The sequence below is a fragment of the Oryzias latipes genome, chromosome 1 (assembly GCF_053564925.1).
Source record: "Oryzias latipes strain Hd-rR chromosome 1, Olatipes_Hd-rR_3.1".
Lineage (NCBI taxonomy): Eukaryota > Metazoa > Chordata > Actinopteri > Beloniformes > Adrianichthyidae > Oryzias > Oryzias latipes.
The window spans coordinates 7,413,815-7,432,101 of NC_136237.1; the positions used below are offsets into that span (position 1 = coordinate 7,413,815).

The 18,287-nt window shown below is 39.5% G+C and overlaps 1 protein-coding gene and 1 long non-coding RNA gene across 2 annotated transcripts in view; one reads left to right on the forward strand and one right to left on the reverse strand.

Moving 5' to 3' along the window:
* Positions 1 to 18,287, reverse strand: part of LOC101162429 (zeta-sarcoglycan) — a 450,051-nt gene that overhangs the window by 414,746 nt on the left and 17,018 nt on the right. The gene's annotated exons all lie outside the window — the stretch shown is intronic.
* Positions 1 to 18,287, forward strand: part of LOC144996687 (uncharacterized) — a 102,991-nt gene that overhangs the window by 83,686 nt on the left and 1,018 nt on the right. The gene's annotated exons all lie outside the window — the stretch shown is intronic.

An 18,287-nucleotide genomic window follows, 5' to 3' on the forward strand; every position in this document is an offset into this window, starting at 1 on the left:
CAGGGCCCAGAGAGCTTTCTACTCCATCACATTCATCCATAAGGCAGTGATGGGAGAGCTGCTTCGGGAACAATGTGGCGTTTTGACACATGGGTGGGCAGAGGGGAAGCCAAGCCTGTGATCCTACAATCAAAGGTCGAGTGTTTTACTTCTGCACCACAGCTGCCTCAAGTACCAGCATGTAATTATTTTTATTTAACTTTTCTACTCGTCTGAGTTTTCTTTTGATGACATTTGAAATGAAATAAAAGTAATAAGTAAAGTATTTAAAAAAAAAAGAAATTCTATTCCTTTTTCATGAAAGATCACTGGACTTTTTGGTTGGTGTATTACGAATAAAATGGCTTTCCTTGGGTTTGCAACGGCTTCACAATATTCCTCCAAACCTACAGCTTTTTGGCCCCCGTTTGCAGCAGAGTGGATCTGTAATGAAGAGAATTAACACACCTTCTCCCAAACAACCCACCAATGAACTTATGTGCTAGGAGAGAAAAAAGTGGACCATATCCTTCAGTTAGAGGGCAGAAATGACAGATTGCTAATGCCCAGAAATAGACTCCTGCCTTTGAGTGTGGGTGTGTGGAGGAAGGAGAGAGACTTCCTATCTCAATAAAATGTGTGAGAGGGAGATGGAGGGGACAAGAGGTGATGAAGACAGTGATTTAGAGTGGGTAAAATAAATTTACCAAATGGCGAGTGGCCGTGGGGGAGGAATAAAGGAAGTGGAAGCTGGGCCCAACAGCAGATGAGTTAAAAAAAGGGGGGGGGGGGGGGGGGTGTATGGCACTAATTTAATGAGGAGGAAGGAGATTTGCAGAATGACAGAAAGAAGAAAAAGAGTAGAAGGACTGAAACTGGGAGAGTGGGGTGGGTGTGGAAGCAGAGAAGGTGAGGAGAGGGAGTGATCAGGGTGAGAGATGAAGAGCAAATGTGTGCTGTTGGCATATTGATCCAGACAGTGTCCGCCTTTTCACTCCTTCCCATGGATCCCAGCAGGGATTACTGCGACGGGCTTCAAGCCACGTCTGTGACCGGTCATTTGAAGAGGAAACGGGCAATAAATAAAAGCAAGTCCAGTCACACACAACAGCAATTCCGGCGACCACAGTGCTGCCAGGAATTGGGTTAGATATACTCGTTGGGGGAGTCCAGTCCTTGTTTGCTGGGAACTGACTCTAGGGGGTATTGTGGGACATCGTTCTTTGTGCTTATTGATCCAGAGCGAGAAAAGTCAAAGCACTCAAACTGTGAAAGAATCTTGGCTCTCACAAACGTTCCCGTGCGCACACACACATAAATATCACACACGGCCATGCCGGGCTCCTCTTGTCACATGCTTGCACGCTCGCGCGGTTTGTGCACCAGGAGAAATGGATGACGGTAAAGAAAAGAGGTGGTGGAAAGGATGAAAGGAATTGAAACAGAAGAGGCTGAAGAAGGGCCAATCGGGTTGAGAATCCGGAGAAACAAAGGCAGATGGGGGGAAAGTACCAGAGGGAAGAAGGAAATCCCAACAAGGAATCAGCTTCTGCCGGCTGTGAGGTGCAGAGCAGGAAAAGACAGAGACGTAAATGAGTGAAAGGGGGAAGAGGGAAGCTCAGGTCATTATATTTACAAGATAAGACACAATTGTCCTTCATGTCTAAATTCACCTTAGATTATTGTGAGACTTCTTGTGTGGTTACATGCGTGCAGTTTACAACAATCCCTACTAAAGACCAAACTCATATAGATTACGTCCCCTATTTTTTTCTATCTTTTTTTTATTTTTAATTTAATCTATTTTTAATTAATTTAATTAGATTTTTGTTGATCTAGTGGAAGCCTGGAGCCGTTGTTCATGTCGTCTGTCCCATCTTAGAAGCAGCTGTTTCATGTGGAGTAGAACTTGTTCATTCTTTTTCTTCACCTGTACATAAAAAAAAACTCATTTTCAAAAGCTAAATGCAGACAGAAAAACATACTTATGTTTCAAATCTATCATACAATCTTCCATTGAGCCCTCCATCCTTAAATATTATATACTTCATCTCTTGCTGCTTTGGCAAATTTTTTTATTTTTACTAATTTTTATTTTCTAATTCCCGCAGTTGTGATAACTGCGGGAATTAGAAAATAAACATTTCTGGTATTTTGGACTTCATGCTGAAAGAACATGTGTTGTCAATCTCCTTGGCAGTCTAAAGTGATCCAGCATATGGCCCCTGAGGGTGGCACACACCAGTGGTAGATGAAGAATCCAAATATCCATGCATGTTACTCCTATGTAGGCTGACACTCCAACAGTTTCTTAATAAGGCTTGACAAGCATTTGACACAGCAGGACATAACATGGTTCAGGATTAAAAAAAGATTGCACATGTGCGGGATGGTATGGCCCCAAGCAAGCAGTGCCATATCTGTTTAACCACATCACTGCAGTTCCGCTGTTTATAAAAGACAAAGATATTTAAGAAACATGGCAGCTGCTTCAACGGGGCGCTTTTTTTGACAGGCTGGTCACTGTAATTTTGCACTCTCGAGAATGGCAATAATTACATTTTACTTTAAATACATGCATCCTTTGCTCCATGGTGTTTTCTTAGATACTCTGACTAACAGGCTCCTGAAGGGGAAACAGATTTACGCCTCCAGTTGTAATGTGAAAAAACGCTCACCAGAGAGGAGAGCAGCCACTGCATCCAGTCACGAACCAAAGATATCCACAATTTCTGAATTCCTCTGTACATGTTCCAGCAGCCCATACAAGGTTAAGCTGTGAAAACGAGCTAACCAACATTTGTTTAAACTTATCTCAAGAGACAGTTCTGTAATTTAGCAACATGATGTATTAACTTAGCACAAACGTAACAAAATTTGTGTTTGCTATTATTATTTTAGCAAGGCGCCTTGGCAATCCTTTTCAACTGTTTGTTTCCCTTATTCGGTATTTAGTTACACTTGGGATTTGTGGGTTAAGTCATTATTAACATTTTTATCTGCTGGTGCCAAACAACTTACATTGCTGTTGCTATTGACTCGTGTTTCAGCGCTGGGTAGCCCCAGGTGCTTCTGGTCTCCCCAGGTGCTGCCTTCCAGGTAAGCACCTAATGTGATCATGGGAACTGCTACAATGGTTGGCATTCCTCTGCTCAAAGAGACATCATGCATCATTTCACTGATCTAAAATGAAGCTGTTAAGTTGGGGAAACTTGATGCTGGTGTCTTAACATTGTTTGTATTGAGCCCTTGTAATACCCCCTTGGGATTGTCAGTAACTCAAATCAAAACTGGTGTTTCAAGGAGACAACACCTAAAGAAGACCTGTTCCTTACCCTGTCAGTGGTCAAGGTATGCAGGATAATATGGCTGTCGGCTCTCTGCATGTACAACGTCAATCCTTGGTCTCACGGAGTGGCCAGAAAGCCTGTAATAATTAATTCTCAGCCTTAGGGTTTGTGTTTAACTTTGCAACATGTGTCAGTAATGAAAAAACATGGTTTCCTTAGTTTGCTTCAATATGTAAGATTAGAAGGTAATGTTTGTGCTTGTGTGTGTTTTATGACACCTTTTAAATAAACACTTTGAGCTATACGAATGGGCTAGTTTAGGTCATTGATGGACTATCCACGGAGGAACAATAATTTAAACAATGGGTGTTGAGAATCAATACAGAGTATGTATGTATAATATTTAAGTGTCTTTAAAAATGTTAAGTGAAACAAGAACATAGATGACATATTTATTTTATTAAGTTTTCATTTCATTTAAAAGTTCTTTCGTTGCTCTGCTGAAAGCTGTTTAGTATTTGTCACTGTTCTGTGCTCTCATTGTGGGTGATTATCTCAAACCCTTAAACATCTTGTTCACTGAGTGGTAATTGTTAAGTTGTAACCCAAAAATGGTCTACGACATCAACCCCGCTGAGGGGCATCAAAAATAACCAGCTGGCACGTAGACATGTCCATTTCTTTTATACACCTCCTTTGGTGAGACCAGCTGTCTTATGGCAACAGGATAAAGCACATGCACACACAGCCACATCCACGCACAGACGGCCAAAGGTCACGCTTCGGTGGCTTCAGAGGACTTTAGAATGAGTTGTCTTCTGCTACTAAGGACCCTTCAATACTCCTCATCTAGCAGCCCTGCTTTGGAAAAGAAATGACTCATTAAATAAATGAAGGGATTTGTCCTTAAAACAAATATTTATGTGATTATTGTTGATTTTTTATTTTATTTCTCTAACTGTTAGAAATGACAGTAACAGAACAATGACTACGAAATAAAATTTAGTAAGTTCTACCTATTGTCAATACCTATACAAAATATCTATGTTTATGTAGTCAAGTGATCCATTAGTTTTAAAAACATGATTTGAATCTATTATTCATATATTACAATTTTAGCCAGATATGAGTAATAAACAAGAGTTATGTGCTGGAAAACGCCCAGTCTCGACAGTGAACCTACCCTGTTAGTGCACAACCTACCGGGCAACAAGTGGAGTCACACAGAAGTGTAAATCATCCAATCATCAGAACAAAAAAACCAAGATGTAAATGTTTTTTTCTTTTTGAAGCATGACAACACAATTTTCAATAAAATGAAATTGGGGCCACCTTTCTTGTCCATAAAATCCACCTATCCTCTTCTAAACATACTAAATCTGTTTTGGGATCACAGGGTTGCTCGAGCCTATCCCAGCCTCAGTTAGGGAAAAGAAAGCTACACTTTGGACAGGTCTCTTGTTCACTGCTGGGAGAAAAAACCACACCCTCACGTTCTCACCTAGAGACAATGAAGGACCATCAGGTAACCTTTAAAGCATGTTTTTGGACTGTGGAAGAAGGCAGGAGCACCCGATGGAAAACCCAACCATGCAAGGGGCGAACATGCAAACGCCACACGGAAAAGTCCCACTAGGCGTTTGAATCAGGGCCTTCTTGCTATGGGTCAGGAGTGATAACCACTACCCCCCTGTGTAGCCCCTTTTCCAAGCCCTTTTCTGGTGGTTGTTCTGACACTGAAATGCTTAACTGTTATATCAAAGTGGAACATGTATCAGAATACAACTTAGAAATTCTCCTCTATAACTTGGTTCTCTCCATGGAGTTCACAGCCATTTTGGTTTTGTGATCAATTATGCCCATTCATTTTTGGATCAAAAATAAGGCCAAACACTGCGTCAGATGGTTTTCGACTGGCTTTGCACAAACACTACTTTACCAATCATCTTTTGTGCACTGGGATAAAATTTGGTTGAGGTATGAAAGGGCTTTTCCCAAAGTATTCCTTCAAGGTTTTAGGCAGAATGTTGTGCAAAACTATTTAAATGGTCCCTAAAACAAACTCGCAGTGTTATGGAGCCATGTGATTTAACTGTCTTTGCTACCTTTATTATCTTACAAGGTACTTTGTGACCATTTTGTTGGTTTCTGAAGGCCTCTACCAAGATTGTACCACTAACACCTAAAGGTGGAATAATCAGGACATGCAATACCCTCAAATGGAAGTATTGGCTGTATGGATTAGGCTGCTGGTTTGAAGACTTGTAGCAACGGGTCTGATGGAAACATCTGAGATCAATGAGGCAGAAAAGATCCAATATGTGAACGTGAGGCGAAACGTATCAGATATTCCATGCATTGCTGCATGAACAGGGATTGTTCGTGACATATATAAGCCTCAATTTGGAAACCAAATGCCCAAACCCCAATTTGAATGTAACACAGTCGCATTCATGTATGCGTTAACCACAGAAATGACAAAGTGTATCTGGTCAAATCTCCTTAAAGCTGATTGTGGCCCACAGCAGATCTGGACTTCAAGGACCATATTTTTTTTCGCAACTCTTCTTTCTTAGCAAAAATATTGCTCCCACCCAGTACTCACTCACCAAAATTCAGATCTACCTATTGGCCGGTGAAAATACATTCTTGACCTAATGAACACATTAAATAACATGACATGCAATATGAAATATGAATATGAAAATCTGCATGATTAACAAAAAATTCTCAGTTAGGTTAGGGTTGTGAGGGGTTGTAAGCTAGCGGGAGAGAGTGTAGACAAAGGGATCATGGGAAATACTTCCGCGCCAACAGTTCCACCCACAACTCAAGGCGAGTTTCTGATTAACTTCTGCAGAAACTATGTCCTAGAAAATGACAAGTTTTTTGATTTTGTCTAAAAACGGCATCATCATATTAAAAGACCACTGGGAACACTTTTACAATAGATCATAAGATAACCAGAGTGGATCTTTCTTCTCTCAGTCATGGGATTTTACAAGGTGTGAATAGACACGGATTTAGAGCAGTCTAACATGATAATCTAGGCTTTTCTTTTATCTTCTAGCCTAATAGAAGCATTTAAAATCATCAGTGTTGTTTTGTTCCCAGACGGTGGCCTCTGAGCAGTTGGAAAAGCTCGTCGCAGTGATCACTGCCCTTTTATGACAAACTTCAAAGTAGAAGAGAAAAAACTCTTCAAGGTTTTTTCAAAGAAGCCACTTCCTCTCATGTGGCATCACTTTCAAAATAAAAACAAGCGGTAAAGGCAGCCTCTGAAGGAAACATTACCAAAGGCAGCATGCTTGATGCCCTAAATGGAACGTGGAATGGGTTTTTGAGAATGCATATCATACTCCAAACATAAAAACAGAAAAAGAAAAGTCACATTTGCAATTGATATTTGATACTTCTGCCTTTTTGCAGCTACTTTCCTTTCAAGAAAAGAATGATGCTGAAAAAAGTATTCAAATGGAAAAAGGGGAGGAGTTTCCATTAGACATGACTTCACTCTTATTTTTCTCTTTTTTAGCGCATGTCTGAAGTGAACAGAACAAAAAGGCAGACCAAAGATGAGGACAGAGTGGCTCAAAAATATATCTAGATGCCATTGCACAAAGCTATGCTATTGCTCAATATGTATATATGTTCTTGTGACTTCTGATTAGAGTTTTTTTAAACCACACTTTGAGTAAAACTGTCTGTACTGCCAAAAATGCGTCACCTTTTCTCAAAAGAGCTGGCCGAGCACATGGCAGACACATTTACAGCTAAATTCTTAGTGGAAGACATGCCAAAAAAAATTTTTTTTCTTCACCCTCAGTACAGCCTGATGGGAAACTGTCATCATTAGCCAGATTTTCAACATAACATGGATGATGTAGAGATGGAAACTGACAGTGTGAAGTCCATAAGCTCCATCCTACGCATCTGCTTTGGAGCTAGCAAGTGGGTAAGAAAGAAACGGTGAAGTTTATAAAAAAAGTTGTAAAGTAAAAATAGGTGGGCTGTGATCATTTTCAAGCGTTGGTTTGAAGACACAATTAGCCTTTTTTGACTCCTTTATTTCCCCAATAGGCTTTAAAAAAAATTTAAGTAATGACATACAATTAAACGCAGACTTTGATATTTTAGGACTTTAAAATTTGCTGTTTTCAGATTTTTGAGGAAGGAATAGCAAAGGTCAAGTCATAAAGTCGGAAACCCCTGAATGTACATACAAACATTTACTCTTTTACACAATTTTTTATACAATCTACTAGAACAAAAACACCTAAGCCTCTGTGAGAACAAGTTTAAGAAATCTCCAATTTCTTTTAAATACATCCAAAATGGTATCACAGCACATGTCTGCAATAAATGTATTTCATGTCAAGTGGAAAAGGAAATTCGTTATTTCCCAAAGATAATTCTAAATTTCAGGAAAGAAAGGCACCTTTGCGACACATCTGCTTTCCTGTCACAAACAATGTGTAAATCTATTCAGTGCACAAATATTAAGGAGGCACTCCAGTAACCAAAACAAGCTCAGTGATTTCAAGCATTAAACATGGATCCAAGAGGTGTCGAAAAAAATTGATTTGCCGATACATCACGATATTTCATTCGAAGATGCTTGTATCCATTTAAAATGTTGTCAAGATGATATTTATTTAATCATTTATGGGCGTCCTTCAGTGTGTGACTGTTGTTTTTTGACCTTAACCCCTGCCCTCTAGTTGGCAGCTCAGCCCACTGAGACTCTTTGAGCAGAAGATCTCAGCGAGAACCAGCTCTTGTTAATTATTTAATTATTGGTATGAATTATGCACTACCTACAAAACCTTACTGGTTACGGCACGTTCAGTCTATGTTTTTTCTTAAACTATAAAGTGTAAATTGGATGATGTTGACTGTTCCCTTTAAGAACAAATGTATCTTAATTTACCAAAAGAAAAGCACCATCAAATTGCTTGGGTAAAAGCAACTTGTATATGAGATACTGTTGCAGTGCTAAACGCAGTGATCATTAAATAAAACAACAACAAATGTTATTACCATTTAATTACAGTGAAAGGCGTATCAATCTTTACATAGAGCTTTTTTTTTGTCATACTCTTTAATAAGATATTGAAAAGTGTTTTCAACACATTCTTTTGGACATGTATCACATCGACAGACGCGCATCGCGTTATGTATCGTATCCCTAGACTCTGGCCAGTACACACTCTAGCCAATACACATCCCTAATAGATACCTTCTTATCACTTCACATCAGTTTCTGGACTGAAATGAAAGTCCATTACCTCTAAAGTCTATTCTTTATGTAGGTTAGGTTTAAACTAAATGTCGACCCTCGATTGCATATTCAGAGACCATATTCAATAACATCAGACATGAAAGGTTTGAGAGATGTCCTTTTAAAGGAGCCACATGAAACCCAATGTTGTTCACGTTCAAGTCATTATTTGTCAATTCATTCATTTAACGCTGTGCATTTTCAACCACTTAAAAGGTTTTCCAACCATAAAGCTTAAGAGCTGTGCACACTTTGTGATTTAAGTCACGGTCATTCCACCAATTGCACCGAAATAATAATACACTTAAAATAAAGGATCCATGTATTCACTTTTGTCCCTGCAGATACTGGCATAAAACAGGGAAAATGTGCATGAAGTGAATCTGTAACTGTCCCAATGGGGCACCAACCCCATGTTTAAACCATTTCTTTCCTCGAACACTTAGGTTCCCTAAGTATCTGGTAAAATACTTTATCTCCCCAGACCACATATAGAGGTTTCTTCAGAAAATAGAATTGGAATTAGCATCCATTCAGTGTTTTCTGCGGCTTACAGGTTCATTAGTGCCTTTAGCTCATGCCCTTGATAAAATCCTGACATTTAGCTAAACCCTTTACCATCTGTTTTATGTAATGGATGGTTTCATGTTCCATTTAGATCGTAACCACTGTTGGGCCTCATTTGTTTTCTTTTCAATCCTCTAAACATTAAGTACCAAAAAAAGGTCTAAACACAATTTGAAGATAAAGCTACTGGCACACACCTTTTAATTGAGGAAAGTTTCAGGATTCAACTCCAAAAAATCGTATAAAAAGGGCAGAAGCTTGCTGTCAATAGCTGTGTTTCCGTTGACTATGAAATTGCGTAAATTGGATTTGCGATAATAAAGACAACAATCTCGGAAAAATGTTTTTGCGCTTGGAGAAGGTGGTTTTTGAAAATTGACATATTTCACTCAACTTCATTGGAAACACTTTTTTTAAAAGACATAAGTCCCGTGACCAACAACCGGATGGCAACGCATTTTCTTGGTAGGAACTGGCTGCCTCGGTGCTGCACAGCGGGCGGCACAAGAGGTCCCACAGCGTCACACAGCTTATCAAAAGTTGAGCGTGTCATGTGGAATTGTTGGATCTACAGCTCCTCTGCAAAGTCACCAACCACCATTTCCCCAAATCACTTCATCCGTAGACACCCCTACGAGGAAGGAGTCTGAGCAGGGGCGGAATTTTCACAATGGATCTGAAGCTTCTTGTTTCTGAGTAGGAATTGTTGTGACTAGAAAGACTTGCTTGTTCTCGTGCCCTCAGACAGACAGATGTGGAGAATAAACCAACTTTAAGCCAATTAAAACACACTGAACAGTAAATTGTTTTAATCCAATTCTAAAAAATCTGACTTTAAGACAGATGGAGCATCATCCCAAAACTGCTCAGGTTAGACTTTGCAGAGAGGAGCTAAAATGATCAACAGTCATTATAAAACCTTTTCCGTCTATAACAGCACGACTTGGCTTATTTGAATACAGCATCAGCAAATTAAACTCAGGTAGAATGGTGCCACGGCGCACATTGACCGAACATGTAGTGACATTTCAGGGGAGATACATTGTCAGCTCACAATCTGGGGGGAGGCTGCAGTGTCAGCCCACCTCTGTGTGACATTGTCAGATCTCTGCCTAAGTGCTTCCTGCTGTGGACTCATTTGTAGGAGTCCTCCTTTCCAGGTTGCAGCTTTGCTCTGAAGTTTGTCCACAACATGGACCACGACTGCATATATGATATACTTTATCATGCATTGCTTCTGTTTTCTTCAAAAGCAGGAAAGTTGATCTATAAAGACGCAGAAGAAGCAGCTGTTGCTTAAGCAGCAGAAGCTGCAACAGTCTCATCCCCTTCACACAAAATGCAAAAGGATGCACTTTAGCAACAGCAAGACATAATCCAGAAAATGCCGGTGTTACCAATGATGTTTTCCGCATCTTCAGAGTTGAAGTCAGCAAGATTATTGCTGCCAATTTGATGGCATTTATCCAGAAAAGAGAAGTGAAAAGAAAAGCTTTTTTCTTTTTCCCTCTTTGGTTTTCTTCTCTCCTCCTCATATGGACCTCCTTCTCCAGAACAACCTCCTCTGTAAGATGCAGTGCTTGTATTTTCAGCTTTTTCTTTTTGCTGTTTTATAGTCTACTCTTTATTTTTCTTTTTTGTGTCCTCACTCAATTGCTGCAATATCATCACTCTCCATCTGCAGCTCTCTGAGGTGAAACGCAGTGCTCTGTCCTTCTCTCCATCACTCCATTCTTACCCATCCTTCAGCTTCTCACCTCTGAATCATGGGGACACGCAGTGACAAGGACCTTGCCTCATTCTGCTTCATTTCTCTTAGACATTCACTTTGCCTCCTCTTCCTCTGTAGATTTTTTTTTCCTTTGGATGGGATAAGGAGAGGGAAATTTGACAGTTTGTATTTTCATTCCCCCCACCATTGTGTCACCTTTTGTATTCAGAAATAACTTGGCCTCTGCTGGCTCATCATGGGATTTATAAGCAGAAAGAAAAGCTTTCAAAAACTTGAAAAAAGGAAAATCAAATCATGGTTCAATCCAGGTTGTACACATCCCTATTAAAATCTTATGTCTCTGTAGACTACAAAAATAAATGCCAATTTTATTATAGTACGTTGGTGCAGCTTTTAATGCTGCTGGTGCCTCATGGCAACCAGCTTCAAACATAATGTCTGACTGTGGGTTTTCATTTTTGGACATTGTGTGTACCTGCTGTTCCTACTGTTTCTTGCCACAAGATGTGATTCTACTTTGGGATAACGATTGTCATCTCTGATTCCAAGCAGAGACAAAGTGGCCTCTCGCCCTCGGTGGCACGAAACAACACATGGCCACCGCACATGGGGCCAGGTTTAAATATGTTTGTTGTCACTCTTACAGGCTGAGACATTGTAGCTTCACAACCTAAGGAAAACCCACAAATAAAAGAATCAGCTGCTTGCACGAGAGAGGCTGCAACCTTAAAAAAGCTTAGAAGTATGCAATAAATATTTCACAAATTCAGGTTGTCACGTAAGAAATTATAGCTCACCATATGGCACACAGTAAGCATTTTGAGCAGGTCCCGATTTTTCTTATATTTTTATTATGAATATTTTAAAGTCAAACTGTGTTGAAGGCTGTTCCAACACTTTAGCTTTTTGCAGTTGTGGGTCCAAACTTCAGTGTAGTCCCTGTGCTTTAAAGCAGAGAAGCAAATGTTTAGTTTCAGAAGCATCCAAAGGCTGCTTGTTATTGCGCCAGTTCTGCACAAACCAGAGGAGCAATTAAAATCATTAGATCCAGGACTGCAGAGAAATCTATGTTGTTACAAAACTCGACTAGGCCATTTGCAGAAAGATTATGACATTTTCTAGCATTTGCTGGTTTTCTGTTTGTCTCCTTTGTCTTCCAAAAGTCACTTAAATTTAACCCTGTAAAACCCACTACATCAATAATTGACATATAATTAACATTTGTTGAAGTGAAAATGTTTCTTAAGCCCTTCGATGAAATGCACTTGAAATTTGCAATATTATAATTTTTTATTTTTTATTTTTTTGCAATATTATTTTTAATGAGTTGTAGATAGTACCAATTAGGATATTTAGGGTGTTTTTTTTAACAATGTTAGTTTCAGATGCAAAAATATTGACATCAGTCTTCAGGAAAATAGCACCTCATTTACTTTAATTAGATCCCCACATTTTTAACCTAGTGTAATAGTTTTATTTTAAATAATTATTAATGCATTTTGCATTCTTTCAATTGAGTTTTTCAAAAATGAATAACAAATATGAGTTGTTTTCATCATAAACTCTTGAAAATTTGCAAAACGTTTCCCGGAGATAGTGTTTTTGAAATTTCATGGAAGCAGCCATATTGAAATGAGCAGGAAAAGCACTTCTACTGCCCCTAGTGGAATGATAATGAAATACAGGGAAGAAAACAGACCAAACCATGTACAAGGGGTTATTAAGCAAAGTTTGAATCGTGCTAATGAGATAGGAATATCACATGCATGTAGCAAATATGATACGAGTGCTTACATAGGGTTAGGTGTTGATAAAAATATTATCTGGACAATTCAGTTTTTCATTGCCCACTTTAAAAAAAAAACCTTCTAAAACTTATTCACCCCCTCTCCTTGTTCTTTAGCATATCTATACATGTTTTTCTCGTTGCTGAATTTGGGTTCCGGCCACTTCCTCTGATACATTGCGCCACTCAGGCTCCATAATATTCTCTTTCCATTTAATCCATCCCTCCATCTCTCTTCTTTCACTCTTCTGCTCGCCACTCTCGCTTCATTTGGCTCATGATGAGATGTCATCGTTCTGTCCTTGAGTGGGCGAGAATCCCCTCTGAGAAGAAGTGTTTATTTGTGATTGCCTCTTCCTGTGTGGAGCAGTACGCATGCATGTGTTTGTGAGCACGTTCACTGAGTGTGTGGCCCTGGCTGGCCTGCAGAAGTGACAGACTGGGATTGTACTCTCACAGCAGGTGAGGAGATGATTTACTTGTCAGGGGGCTGAGGGACAGGAAGGCAGATACAGCTAACAGATAGAGGAAGTCTGCTGCCAGAGGAATACAGCGGAAAAGGCTGGCTATAGGGTAACACAGAGAAACAGTGCATAGAGTTCAGCTCTGAGAAGCAATGATGCAGCGTGGGCTATGGCTTTACTGTCTGCTTGCGACGCTTCATGTCTGCTTTCGATCATAATTCATATCATGTCCTCCTTGTCTCTACAGTATTTCTGAACTCCTTCTCTTCCAGTCTGTACGGCCGCAGTCTTCTTCCGACCATGTTATGCTGCATCAAAATATCAAGCTGAGCAATATTAGCCTTCAAATGAATAATGTTTGCAGTTCATCTTTTGTTAAAATAAGGTGGAAGGAGAGCTGAGCTCCGAGCCTAAAACCAGCAAAAACAGCAACAAATGGCTTCAGTGCTGATGGTGCAACCTGACTTGACTTATCTGTCTTGCTTTTATCTCTCTTTAAAAAAAAAATGCAGGCAGAGATTGTGAGATGGTTGGCTGCACTAAAGTAATTTCATGTGCCACTTTTTCTAATGTGGGTGAGCGTATGTCTCCCCAAGGAAATCACAAACAATTGATTTTTCAGTAAAACAAACAAACAAAAACAATTAAATGGTTGATGTGAGGGGGCAGCAAACCAGTGTGCTTGCTTGCACCAAGGTTGCTATGGCATGCGCTTGCAACTATCTTGTTTATGAGTACTGTAGTGTAAATATCCATCCCAGTTTTATGACATCCACAGACAAAGTTTCAAGGTCAGCCAGGATGGGAAACTGAGTACTGTATGGTAGACAGAAATGTGTTTTTAAACTATGTCAGATTTAAAAGCTGTTGAAATATGTCATAACAAAAGTTTGGTCAGAATTTTAGATGTGCAGTCCAACACCTAGAGATATATGGTGAGCAATTAACATCACTCAGTGAGGGTCCTTAGGCAAGACCCTTAACGCTATCGCCTCCCGAGCGGCTCAGCTGCAGCTCACCACTCCCCGAGGCGATGGGTCAAATGCGGAGAAGAATTTCACCATTGTGGTATGAATAAAGTATCTAGCGGCTGGGTGGCTCGGTTGGTAAGGTGGGAGGCTACATGCAGGAATCCAGGGTTCGATTCCCGGAGGGGGATAAACAATGGTACTGGGTCAATTACCATATCAATGGCAAGCATGAACGTCACCCAGTGAGGGCCCTTAGGCAAGGCCCTTAACGCTACTGCCTCCCAAGCGCGGTCAAGCTGCAGCTCACCGCTCCCCCAGGGGATGGGTCAAATGCGGAGAAGAATTTCACCATTGTGGGATCAATAAAGTATCAATTATTTAATTATTATATAAATACAGTAAACCCTTGTTTTTCGCGGGGGTTACGTTCCAAAAAGAATCCGTGATAGGCAAAATCCGTGAAGTAGAAACCTTTATTTTTTTCTTACAATTATTATACAAAAATACTCTATTATACATTGAAAAGAAAGAACAAACCATTTTACAGGCTCAAGCATTTGTTTAAAAAATAAAGGTACTTTAGAAATGTTTTTTTCCAACAAATAACTTCTGTACTGTACTGTCAAATAATAATTTTAATCATCGATGTGAACAGAGGGCTTCAAATCGCGGAGATTAGCCCTGCCCACTGCGACCCGAGTAATCGGATTAAATGGGAGAAATTTTAAAATGATTATGAAAAAAATATAAAGTACAGTTGGACAAATAGTGACTCAGGTGTAGTTCACTGCTCTTCAGACTGAGCCGCTGCATCCTGACTCCGCTCTGCAGTGTTTTCTCCTTCTGAAGCCCGCGGTGCAGGTGTGTTTGTTCTGGGGAAGAACATAGTGATAGGCAGTTGTTGTCGCTCTTTTTTCTATGGGTTTTAGAGAAACTAGAAATTGCTAGAGAATTTGCACGTACGTAATGTTAATTTGGCAAGCTGATTTACGTACGTGTACATATTAAACTGCAACGTTATTGACGCACAGGTAGAGAAGAAGCGGAGTGACTTTTTAGCCAATCAAAATGCAGAACACAATGCACAATGCAAATCCGTGAAGTAGCGAAACCGTGAAAAGTAAACCGCGTTATAGCGAGGGATCACTGTAAATAGTTTTGGTGGTAGGGACATATTTGACCTAAAAAGCAAAATGTTACACTAGCGATAAACTATGTGTTCACAGGAAAACAAATGGACAAACTCTTAGATGAAAAATTAAGGTTTTCAGAAGAAATAAAATTAATGAGACAGAAAGTCATCTGTTGATACTAAAAAAGGCAATGTTGAGCCTTCAAACAACAGTGACTGATCTGACTTTTCATAAATAAACAGTAACGAGTTGAAATGAAGTGAATAGACATGTTACAACATGAACGGGGTTTTTGGGTTGTCCAGGCCAGGGGAGGGTCATGGAGAGGGGCAGCTGCATCTTAAGGCGAGGTGTCTTGGATTTCCCTTGAGGCTCGTGCGGCCCCCTCGAGGGAGGTCATGAAAATAGAACATACAAATGTCGTTTGTGTGGTAATTCTGAAGTATCTTTAGGGCTAATACTTTGACATCGGGGGATGCTGTCCTACAATGCTGCCCTTACACCACACTCTAATCATTATTAAAACATTAATGACAACTGTACTTAGAGCTGGGTATGCACTTTTCACGGGCGAATAATGGGCAAACCTATCCGGGGCACTTATCACATGAACAGCACCTTTGGACCCTTTGAACTATCCGCGGGATTTGGGTTAGGTTATAAAAATGGAAAATCATTACGGCATACCTGCGTTTCACTCTTACTTTACTTTTTTTTTTTTTACTTTACTCTTACTTTACCCTTGCATCTTGTACAAGTCTTTATCAGACCTGTCCCTTGCGGAGTGCGGGTGGAAAAAAGATTTGCCCCAGGCTTTGAGGGCCATCATCCTCCTGCTTAGAAAGAATCCTGCCTCATTTGCTGTTGGTTACCTGAATCAGGAGTGTTTATAGCCAATAAAGAGCTTCAGTGCCAAATTAGTTGGAAAACATGTAGCCCACCATCCCGCGGGGCCTGGAGTTTGACACCCATGCAGTCTACGGACATACTGAGCGGTCTACATGCTTGATTTTTTTCATAAAGGCCATCTATGTGTCTCGTTATTTTATGCTCACATTCAGCCCATATCATTAACTATAATCACTATGAACTTGTTCTGCTCAAAAAGAAGAAGCAGAACGCTTTCTTTTAGTAAGATGCCATTGTTTGAACTTTGGCGTATACACTAAATGTCTTAAAACTATAATAATTCACTTCCATGATGGAATCGGCCTAGATTAAAAACTGATAAGGTGAGTGACAGATCTCAGATGAGCAATGGCATAAAAGTTTAAGTGAGATGTCCTTAATCTCCTGTAACACACTCCAACTTGTATATTTTTGGTTTAGAAAGTTCTTTTCTTCTCTGTTCAAAATGAAATAAAATTAACAATTGCGTTCACTTAATGTGATTGTTCTCAAACAGAGAAAAATGTCTTCCCTTGATTTTTACATCTTGCATCACCATTTTTCACACATGGAATTCATTAGTAGCATGAGAAAAATCAAAACCAGAGCAACATTGATAATTGCAATAATAACATTAATTTCAAAACAGTCTTGTTTGATTGCAGCAGGACAGAAAAAGCACAAATAACTAAACAAAAATCTAATTTTCTTTTAAACTGAAACTGTAATACATTTTCACAATTCCAATTAAGCAGCGGTTTGACTTGTTGCTTGAGACACTTCAAACTTACCTAAATAAGCTTGTGGGCTTTATTGTTGTTTTATAATTAACCCATAAATAGTAATGTATGTTGGCTCATCTGGTTTGCAGCATGACATAATAAAATAATCACCAGGGTGTAAAAAAGAAAAAAAGCAGGAGCATGTGGATTAGATTAAGTGTGAATATGTCCAATCCTGCAGTATAGAAAAACTGCAAGTATGTTTATGTTAACATTGCTGTTTCTTGTGATGACAAGCAGCAGGAAAAAACATTGTCATGGTTTAAGTTCTTACTTTGTACATTATGCAATTTCTTTGTTGATTTATTTTTGTTGGTCATGTTTTTGCTCAATAAGTCATTTTTGTTTTTAAGAGAACTGAGCAGTGTTACCAAACTGGTGGTTTTGATATGTTGAGGGCAAAAATGGCTTTGGGTGGGTTTTGGCTCAGTTTGGGAATTTTTGGTTCCTTTATGAAATAAGGTACAACCAGGGACATGCGGTCAGAGGAGGCAGGTGAGGCACTGGCTCCACTGCCTCACCTGTCAGCAACTAATGATAAAATCAATATGTGTCCACTAATCTGTTGTATAAATGCAATTTATATGTATTACTTTTAATCATTTTCACTTACAGCGCTGGCTAGGAGGTGATGCGGCACCAAAACTGCCTCACAGCATATTGCAAAAATCCCATGTAAAAAACAAGTTTGCATTTGAGCCTTTAGTTTACTCTGTGTATGCTAATAAATATTATATTACATTTATTATACACTGAGCATGGAGGGAAATCTGGGCATCTTTGCTTAGCCTGCTGCACGTGAAGCAGTCCCAGATGAACGAGGGAAGGTGCTGGCTGGCTGGCTGGCTGGCTGGCTGGCAGGATGGATGGATGGATGGATGGATGGATGGATGGATGGATGGATGGATGGATGGATGGATGGATGGATGGATGGATGGATGGATGGATGGATGGATGGATGGATGGATAGATTTAATATTTGGATATGACACAGAGCTGGACTGAAAAGACATGAGGGCAGGTCAGCAGAAGTAACACTGGAAATTTAAAAAGTACAAAAGTGATATTATGAGTGAAACAAGTCAATTTTACAGTTTTTTTTGTTTTTGTTTTTTTACCATCAACTCAACCTGGATGAAACAAATTCACAAAGACATATCCAGCTTGTTTAGGGATTTACTTTAGTTTCTTTCATAAATAACATTTTTTTTCCATCAACCTGCCCTTGAATTGTCCACAACCACGAACATGACAGACAAAAAAGACAGAAAGAGGTTCATGAGATAATAAAATTACACTCTGATCTAATATTCCAACAAATTCATCCATTTTCCTAAGCCACCATACTCCTTTAGGGGTTACAGGGTTGCTGCTATTCTAACAAAAGTACATGTCATTATTTTTAATACCTTTT